Source organism: Dermacentor albipictus, unplaced genomic scaffold (genome assembly GCF_038994185.2).
Source record: "Dermacentor albipictus isolate Rhodes 1998 colony unplaced genomic scaffold, USDA_Dalb.pri_finalv2 scaffold_17, whole genome shotgun sequence".
Classification (NCBI taxonomy): Eukaryota; Metazoa; Arthropoda; class Arachnida; order Ixodida; family Ixodidae; genus Dermacentor; species Dermacentor albipictus.
Window position 1 is genome coordinate 4,227,622 of NW_027225571.1, and position 9,532 is coordinate 4,237,153.

Here is a 9,532-nt window from a genome sequence, read left to right on the forward strand (position 1 = left end):
GCGTGAATTTATATACATTTTGCGCAGCTGCAGTACTGGAACGCATGCGCATTACATGACTCGCGAAAGTTGGTTCCCGGGTATTACGACATCCAACCGGTGCCACCAGTGTTACGACACCCAACCGGTGCCACCAGTATTACGAACTTGTACCGCTGCACCACGATTACGGCTTTGTGGTCCCGTAGCGCTCGTCACCCGTTTCGTGACAGAGCGTTGGTAGCGAAGACTCCGAGCCTGGCGTCGATGAGAATAACAAAAGGGACTTTATACATTATATACAGGTTATCATACAGGACATGAACGGGTCGGCACTGGGGCCGAGTGCTCACAACAAACGCGACTGTTCTCGCACGACGACGTCCGGCGAAAACGCGTGACACATCTCACCCCAGTCGGGAGCGACACTCTCTCCCGGTGGGTCGGCGGATCCTGTTTTTCAGGCAGCGCGACGCTGCTTTTATAATCCCCGAGGAACCATTGTCACTCAAACGGCCCAATACAAAGTCAGCACACGACGGTCGTCCGAGGGGTCCAACCAGCGACCGCGCTGGCCACCCGGTTCAAAGTTCGCGCGCGCGGAGACCTCCAGGCAAAGGGAGGTGCGGCGCCGGGCTGTCTGGCACACGCCGACACGTCCAAACATGCGGCTAGCCGAAACTTCTCCCGCAGGACCCCGCTGCCTGACGGCTCAGCATCTTGACTTGTGAAGGGAGAATTAGGGCGCTCGCAGGATAGATCCTGCATCTTGCAGATTCGGAATCCGGGCTTGTGGTAATGGCACAACACGGGGCATCTCTTACATCACCGGTGCGCTTCTGCGTCGTCAGCTATACGCTTTTCATGCTTCTTTTCCTCTATGACATGCAAACAAAGAGAGTGCAATGGTAAGTTGAGTGGTTGCAAGTACCGATGATAACCACTCTCCTTATGAAGAGCGTGAAAGCTTAAACGTTGCACAATGACGTATATCATTTTACTTTATGTTTTCTTGTACGAAGCAACGAAGGCTGTGTGGTACCTCAATTCCGAGAGCAAGGTGTGAATATGGTCGTGGCGGCAACGATTTAGGAGCAGCTTCAAGGATGCATTATGGCGATAGTATACCGGAAGACGAAAGCTGGATGGTTACTGCGCTTTCTCAGCAAGGGTACACGCGACACACGCCATCGCTGGTCTCGTTATGCGGCTGTTGAAGGCAGTCAAGCCCATATATCTAGCGTTCTGAGGCAAACGTCGTGGGCACGATGCCCTACACGGTGTTACAGCCAACGCGTGACGACGAGGACCTTCCCATAAAACTAGGGTTTCGAACCGAACCCGAACTGAATCGACAACCGGGGCTGAACCGTTCTTTTCAGCTGAACGTTAATCAAACCGAACCGTTATGATTTTCGCGATCTTAGAACCGAACACAAAACGGAACTTTTTCGAGGAACCATTCCGTATCAGTTCGACCACCTATTAAGCCGAGGGTTTTTTTTTTTTGCAAAAATTCTAGGACCATGCAGAACGATGAGCAAAGCGAGAACAAGGTGAAAGAAAGAGCTATCGTTTCGACAAGTGGACTTGTCGAGACGTTGACTCCTGCTTTCACCTTGTTCTCGTTTTGCTCATCGTCTTGAATTTCCATCTCCCGCCTTCCCCGTGTTTTCCCATTACCATGCAGGCAGCTTTCCTGACGAGCGTACCTCGCTAATCGGGAGATTGCGAGAGACAGCGCGTGTGTAACACGTGGGCGCGATTCACAGCAGCCACCGCAAACAGACCTCCGCTAATGCAGCGCTTTGTTTTCATACATAGTTTCCGCATCATGTTTTTACTGCAGCGTCCTCCTTCGCTTTCCTCCTCGTGCTCTCTTCGCTTTTCATCCCCCGCTGGGCTACGCATTCGCTCGTTCATCATTCGCTCTTCTCGTTCGTTCGGTTAAGCAGACAACGCCGACGCAGAGAGGGAGAATAAACTTTTATTTGGAAAATAAGTCGGAAATTCTTCCTTGATGAGTGGGGCCCTCAGTTCAGGGCTCCATTACCATGCGTGACTTTGGGAGCCCGCTGGATGACCGTTGCTGTTCCTACCAGTTTGAGCTGAGCAGCGCCGACTCCCAAGAGGAAAGGGTAGGGCTGGGCATAGAAGGAACACATGAAGAATTAGGGCATTCCCATGCGGATTGGTACACCGTGGGATTGGCCCCACAGTAGGGAGAATAGGAAGGGTATAGGGTGAGATGAAAGATTTATAGCATGTGGAGACAAGGAAACGAATTGGTCTGCAGTTGCGGCCAGCCAGCGGCAACTGCCCTTTTAAGCGAAAGGTGAGAAGGGAGATGGCTATGGCGGCCTTAGTACTCGAGCGTCGCGGTGAAGTGTAGGGGCTCAGCCACTGCATCCTATGGGTTGAACAGCTCTTCCGACGGTGCCCGGCCGGTCATACATCGGACGCCCACATTAACGCGTTCATTACCATGCAGATAGGCGTGTCCATGAGGCCAGACAACATGTACCCTGCTTAACGCAGAAGGAGGGACAGAGGAGAGGATTCTGTGTGCGTGCGCAGTCACAAGTCCTTACGCGAAGGCCCGACAGGCAGCCTACGAGTCCGTCAGTATGGTGATTCGGGTGTTATGTGCGAGAAGGGTCGAGATGTGCACAATGGCCAGAGCAATAGCTCCCTACTCCTCTGCCGAGCCGCTGTCCGTTGCGAGAACTGTGGTACGCACCCTAAGTGCGTCTGCGTTGTCAATTACAGCTAAACACATGGCACGGCTCCCGGGGTAGCGGGCCGCGTCAGTGTAAAGAAGCGGTGTCTGTGTGGTGCCATTTCCAAAAATGCGAAACAGGGCCTGAGTTCGGGCGCGTTTCCGGCCGGCATGTCGCTCGGTATGCATACATTCCGGGGATTCGGGGCTACTTGAACGCTAGCGTGTAGAGAAGGAGCAAGGCGATATTATGGGACGTGTGTGGGTGTCTCAGAGACAGGGCAGCCAAGACGAGGGAGTATAGCGCAGCCCTGACGGCTGCACCTGAGATGTTGGAGCTGACCGTTGCGATGAGCCTCGAGAAGCTCGCCTACGATGTGGTGAATACCAAGCTGAAGAAGGCGCTGTGTGGAAGCATGTGAAGGCAACCCAAGCGCCGTTTTCACTACCTTCTGTAGAAGGACTACCATCTACTGAGTCTCAATGAAGATGACATCATGATAGAGGAGGTGATAGGTGATTCGGCTGATTACCATAGCCTGTGGTAATGTGGTGCTTAGGTGGGATAACATATCATCAACCATTTGAGTCGCTTTCATCTTTACGTGATAATGAGTATTTTTGTCCATCATTTGTCACTCATGCTGCCGTAGTCCTTATATATATATATATATATATATATATATATATATATATATATATATATATATATATATATATATATATATATATATGTGTGTGTGTGTGTGTGTGTGTGTGTGTGTGTGTGTGTGTGTGTGTGTGTGTGTGTGTGTGTGTGTGTGCAGGGAATAAGATCTAGTGGGGGTAGTCACGTGCTTCCAACCTTTCTACCTTATCCCAAAGCTAGATAGCTATATATATATATCGTATCACCCTGCCTTATAGGTATCAACTTTCAGAGGTGAAAAAAACTGACTGGACAAGCAAGATTTGGAGAGATAGAATAAAGTCTGGTCAAATTACATTCCGCCCGAGGCCGAAGTTTCAAGCTTTTCTTTTGTAATATATGTACATCACTTACTGGCAGCCTTCGCTTAAGATATGTTCGCTGTTGCAATTAGTAGGCATTTGTTTTTAGGACGCGCGCTAGCGCACGAGTTGCTTCTTGAGTATACAGGCATTGGGCCAGCTTACATGAACGATAAATCGTCAGTTTCTGCCACGAATGGAAGCGGTTACGTAAGGATTGTGACTTCTTATCGTTAATTTTAGACATCGTCCAAAAGCCGGACACATAGTGGAGGATAATGATTACGCCGCTTGAGGCTGACTTGTGGTGGAGCCGCACGTCGTACCGCTCGCATCCCGGAAGGCGTGCGGTCGTGCGAAAAACTGCAGATGTCGCATACTGGTACACAGATTTCGGTTTACACTACATTTTCGGGTCCAGTGTAAACTAGTGTGCGAACTGCACACTAGGGTGTGCGAACTGCATAGCTTTGCGAAGGTTCCACGTTATTAGCATCTCGCTAAAATACCTTGCTCCACTCTTCGACATTCGGCAGCCCTAAGAACAAGGATCCAAAATCCGTGTTCACAAGAAGAGTTCTTGCGCTGCAATTACTCGCATAGGAGAAGATGCTAGCCAATGGTCAAGTGGTGCGTGTTGCTTTACAGCGAAGCTTTCTTTGCCTCTTCTCCCGACTTTATGGGCGCTGCTGCTACGGATCTTTCTCGCGCACGTCGATGGGTTTCTTGCAACACCACCAGATGGAGCTGGCGGGACGACCGACTGGTTACTCTTCGAAGCGAGATCAGGATGCCTTTGAACACGCACTTATAAAGCTAGATATTTACTTATAAAGCGAGGTAGACGGAGGCGTACAATAAAGAAGTTCACAATAGGGGTTCAGAAACTTTGGTTATGGGAATTCATCGTGAATTTTTTTGTCGTTTCTGTTTTTTTTAATATAGGTAGGACATTAGGCAATATATTAACAAGAGCGCGGTGGCGCAACCCACCGCCCAGTTCCAAAGGGGACGCTGATAACATCCATCCATCCACCCAGGCCGGTGCCGCCGCTGTGGCGTTTCGTAGCTTTCGCGTATGGCACGTGCTCTGCTTGCTTTCCTATGCGACAAAAATGCAGGTGCTGGACTGTGGAGGTCGCTTGCTGCGGCGTGATAGTGTGAACATTACAATCGTCCATAACCTGAACAGCGCTTGGAGCTGGCTTCTGAACAGCGTGCTGTCGACGGGTGCAGAAGGAGCACAGCAAAATGGCTCCATAATGTGCATTCAGTGTCGAGGACACCTAGGCCCGACAGAAGCGTCGCGCGGAGCAGGAGGCTCTTCGCTACGCAGCGAGAAGTATTGCAGTTTGCGAATGTATGTACAAAATGTGTACATACAATTATAAAATTAATTGAATTACGTACGGCCCCATAATTCAAGTAACGTCTAACATTTCAGCTACGTTAATCAAAGCAAACAGCGTACAAAGCTTAGCTTACCTCGATTCCCACAGTCAGCCAAATTCTTACAGTAAAGCATGCTTATGGCTACGGTAACGTGCATTCTTGTTCTGCGGGTGCAAAAACCGTGGGCCGATCCCGGAGACGGTGCAATAACGAGCCGACCCACGGCGGAGGTGAAGCAGGATTCAAAAACTCCGCCAACTTGAAAAAATGAACTTAACATCTTGGGTCCAAATAAAACCCCTATGAGATATTAAGCTGACAAGAACAGATACGAAACTTTGACCCGCATCAGCCATCTCTACGTTCGCCCCGCGCTCTCTTTGTCGTCGTTCCAAGCGCTTGCGTATCTACTTCCATTTCCTTCCGCTGTCCCGTGGTGGCGGTCCCGTCGAAACGTCCCCGTGTGTCTAGTTTCCTCCGGCTCCTCGGGGTTGCGGTGACGTTGTGCACGCGAATGTAGAGAAAAATCACGGCAAACGAGATTGTACACTTGTTCAAAATTCTATGTCGCCTCTGTGTCGTGTGCTAAACAACTTCGATGGTCATTGGCCTTGACAGAGCGGAATGGATTACGATTTATTATGCTCTGACTATTTTTGGCTTTGGAAATTTTGCTGCCGCCCGTGTTTAGGAGAATGACCCGGGCGCGCAGCAGCAGCAGTAGGTGTGAACAAACACACCCACCGCTGCGGAGTCTTCTTCTCGCTCATCGACGCATCTGCTCTCGCCTTTGGCCACTTGCTCACGCAACAAAACTGATGGTGTGCGGTACCGCGCGTTGTTCGTAGACCCCCTCGCGCTTGCCGCGTGGTGGCCGCATCTCGCTCAGCTATTTGGAGCACGCGCTCTGGAACGCTATCCAACACTTCGTGAACATATTCTGACGCTCAAGCAACAGTTTCATTGCGCTATCAACGCGGAGCTTCTATTCTCGTCGTTTCGTCATGACGCTGGCCTCTCTATATGCAGTGAGACTGGTCCTACGCCATTATGACAAACTGGTACCGTTGGCTGTCAACCGCAACCACCACAGCGGAACCTGTAATTCATTTGTAAACAAAGCGTATGCAAGGACGAAAGTTACACATATAAATGGTATCCAATAATGAGCACATTCCCCCTTTTCTTTGCGGGATTTCGAAGTTAATACCAGCCCACAAATTCGTGCACCACTTTATTCTGCTGAGGCGGCGAAGGGGAGACAGCCTACTCACAATAGTCAGAATCATTTACACTTGGTATTTGACAGCTTGTGCTCGCGCAAAATATATTTGCAGTGCCTAACAAAAGCATGAACCGACAAAGTTACGCACTCTGAGTAGTACAACAATGTACAATGCGAGTTGCGTTTTTAGCACGATATACGACAGCACACAGCGTGCGCAATCTATAGCTTCATACACTTGTTGAAGATAGCACAATGAGGAAAAAAGAACCTGAACGAACACCGAGAATAGCACCAATGCATAAGCTTATAGCCGTGCCTGAGCTCCACACCCGTCAACAAAGAAAAAAAATCTCGCAGAAACTCTTCTGGGAGTTGTCTAATACCCTGTCACCCTGAAAGATTTAATGTCAATCGAATCGAATGGTATTCGCATATAATCCCACTAATCAGGATTTACAGGGGAAAATTTAACGTCATTCGAATGGAATGACATTTGCCATCGAATGAGTTAGGGGACCTCATTCGCATTCGATTTCGAACCAAATGTGTACTCTTGACCCTAGATAGACAACAGCGACACGCAATGCGAAAAAATAATGCGTGCATCAGCAAAGTCAGACGATATTTTTTTAGACTTATAGAAAGGAATAATCTTTTTTGCCGCGACGATATTTTCACCACGGGCTGTGCTCAAGCCCTATTACACTTTGCATCAAGAGTCTGTTGCGGCACTCGGCCATATTGGATGTGTTGAACGAAGTGCTTTTAGTTGTGAATAATTGGCGTCAGAATGTTTTGGTCAGTTTTAAAAGTACTGGCAAAAGTTCTTAAACGCGTTTAATAGGCACAATATTTCTTTGAATTTCACAAATTTTGTTCCAGATCGTCAATGCAATCATTTGCGAATGCCATTATATTTTACTGTGTAGCATCGCAAGAGACCGAATGGCATTCGATGTATCGAATGTCATTCGATTCGAATGACAACAAATCTTCCCGTGTGACAGGGGTATAAGTGTGTGTAAGCGTCGTGCCACTTGCTCATCTCCACGAAGCCTGGTATCATTATCAATGTAATGAAACTTTATCCGGCCAGTACATACGACAGCGCTGCGGCGACACGAACTGGTCTGGATAGCGGTGCAACGAGCATTGGTGACGCAAGAAGAGTACTGCAGGTGGCGGCGCCAGGCGTGCTGATTGCGTTCCGATCGTGGCCTCGAGCTCCACCACTGGAAACGCTGGCGCCACCGTCGGCGTGACGTGCTAGGAGGGATCACGTGGACATAGCGGCCGCGTCGGCTGCTTCGGGCGCGCCGAAGCGAGTTGAAAACGAGTTTAAATTCCCTCGTACGCTGCGGTCCTCATTTAGTGGCAAAATTTTCCCGCTTCGAGTGTCTCCTTTATAACGCTTGAAAGCACTAATAATAGGTAGTGGCTGCGTTTGAAGGCGCGCAACATTGTAGGCTACTGCTCGGTGCCGCAGGGCCGGACGCACGTAACGGAGGCCGGTGTCAGCCTTATTCACACGTAGCCGCAGGACAAGGAGCTGTGTGAAGCTTGGCTCGTGAAACATAAAACCGGCAAACAGTCATCGGCTACAACTCGGGTATGCAGCAAGCACAGACGCGAGGAAGATTTCTGCTAGGGCGCCCGGTCTGCGATGTTCTGAAAACGCGCACTGAGACGCTCGCCCGAGTCCGCTGCCGGACTAATGTCATGACGGTTTGGTCTATGAACTTGTCGATACTATAGATACTGGCAAGTTCAGTGGAGTGGAAAGGCAGCGGTAAGAAGCACATTTAAAAAAAGCGTGGCATATGGTCATGTTTGTGTTATGAATTAATGCACTGGATTACAAAAAAGGAGCAGCGGGAAATTGCACGCTGAGAACACCGATAAACATACAGTGCGACGCAACTCGAAAAATAGCATAGAAAGGTCAAAGAATTTAGAAGAAATAAAAAAGATTGAATCGTCGCGACGGCACAACACAATCCCCGTAGGCGTCGTAAGTCTCTACAATTAAATTATTTTTGAACAGCTCTGATAGCACCCACGCAACAATGGTTGCTTGTATACTGCCAATGCTCATATTCTGCTGCCTAAAGCTCATGGCACGGTGCGAAAACGCGTGCGCGGAGAAAGCGAAACAGTGTGCGGACAAGCATGCAGACGCGCAGTCGGTCGCTGCGAATCTGCGCGATCGGTGCATTGAGGCTTCATTCTATTACGCTCCATTTAGTTATACAAACACTATAAGAACATATTTCACATAGTTCGCTCTCAGCGTTTACCTACCTTTCACGCAAGAAGGCGGTTTGGGAGACTCCATCGCGGCGACCGCGCGCAGTGGCGTTCACTGTACGTATTCGGTAAAGAGATAGCGTCTGTAAACGACTGTGTGCTTTCAGTTTGCCCAAGATTATTATTTAGACAGTAAGAAACTTCTCTCGTTTCGAATGTACTTACAGAAATGTCCAGGAGAGCTCGCGCGTGGTGTTTTCAGTGAGCGCCGACAGCAAAACCTACGAGGAGCGCGCCACGTGATCCCTCATACTACGCCAGCGAGGCGCTTCCGATAGATGGCGACTCCGTAACTCCTCGCCGCCATATGTTATCGCTCTCTAGAGCCTTATCCACCCGCGTCCAACCATTATAAACCATGAGCAAACCAACTCAGGCTGTGGCTTCGTAGCCATCGCCGCGCGGACCGTACTAGCTTGAAAGCGATCTGCGATGCCGAAGAAGAGTGCCAACAACTGATAGCTTCGCGCGCTGTGTTCTTGTCGCTTAACGTTAAAGAGGGACGCTCGGACCCGTATCGTGAAATCGATCTACGAAAGTGTCCGACTGCGGCATGTGCAGAGAGCTCTGTGAGCGATGTGTTCTCGCTGCTTGGTCGGCGTCGAAACGAGAAGCAGCAAGAAGGTGAATCCGCCCGTTGCTGCGGGCGCTATCTTGAAAGCTGTCGCTCTACAGGACTGACGCACAGACGGACGGACGAACGGCTTTCTCGTTGGGTAAGCATAAAAATGCTTACTCACTTAAACAGGTGCTTTCGTACACGTTTGCATCTTCAGTACCCTTAAAATCAATCCCTAACATAAAAGAACAAAAACATAGTTCTTTACTGACACGGGTAGTCCCAAAACTTAGCCAAAACATGTGAAATCTCTTGCGAATGCCTGTCCGCGGGAAGTCGAAGGCCAACTGTCATGTTT

At 49.4% G+C, this 9,532-nt stretch overlaps 1 pseudogene; it reads right to left on the bottom strand.

Annotated features, from left to right (window-relative positions):
• Positions 1–5,256: 5,256 nt before the first annotated feature.
• On the bottom strand, positions 5,257–5,436 carry LOC135901134 (U2 spliceosomal RNA; annotated as a pseudogene).
• Positions 5,437–9,532: the final 4,096 nt, after the last annotated feature.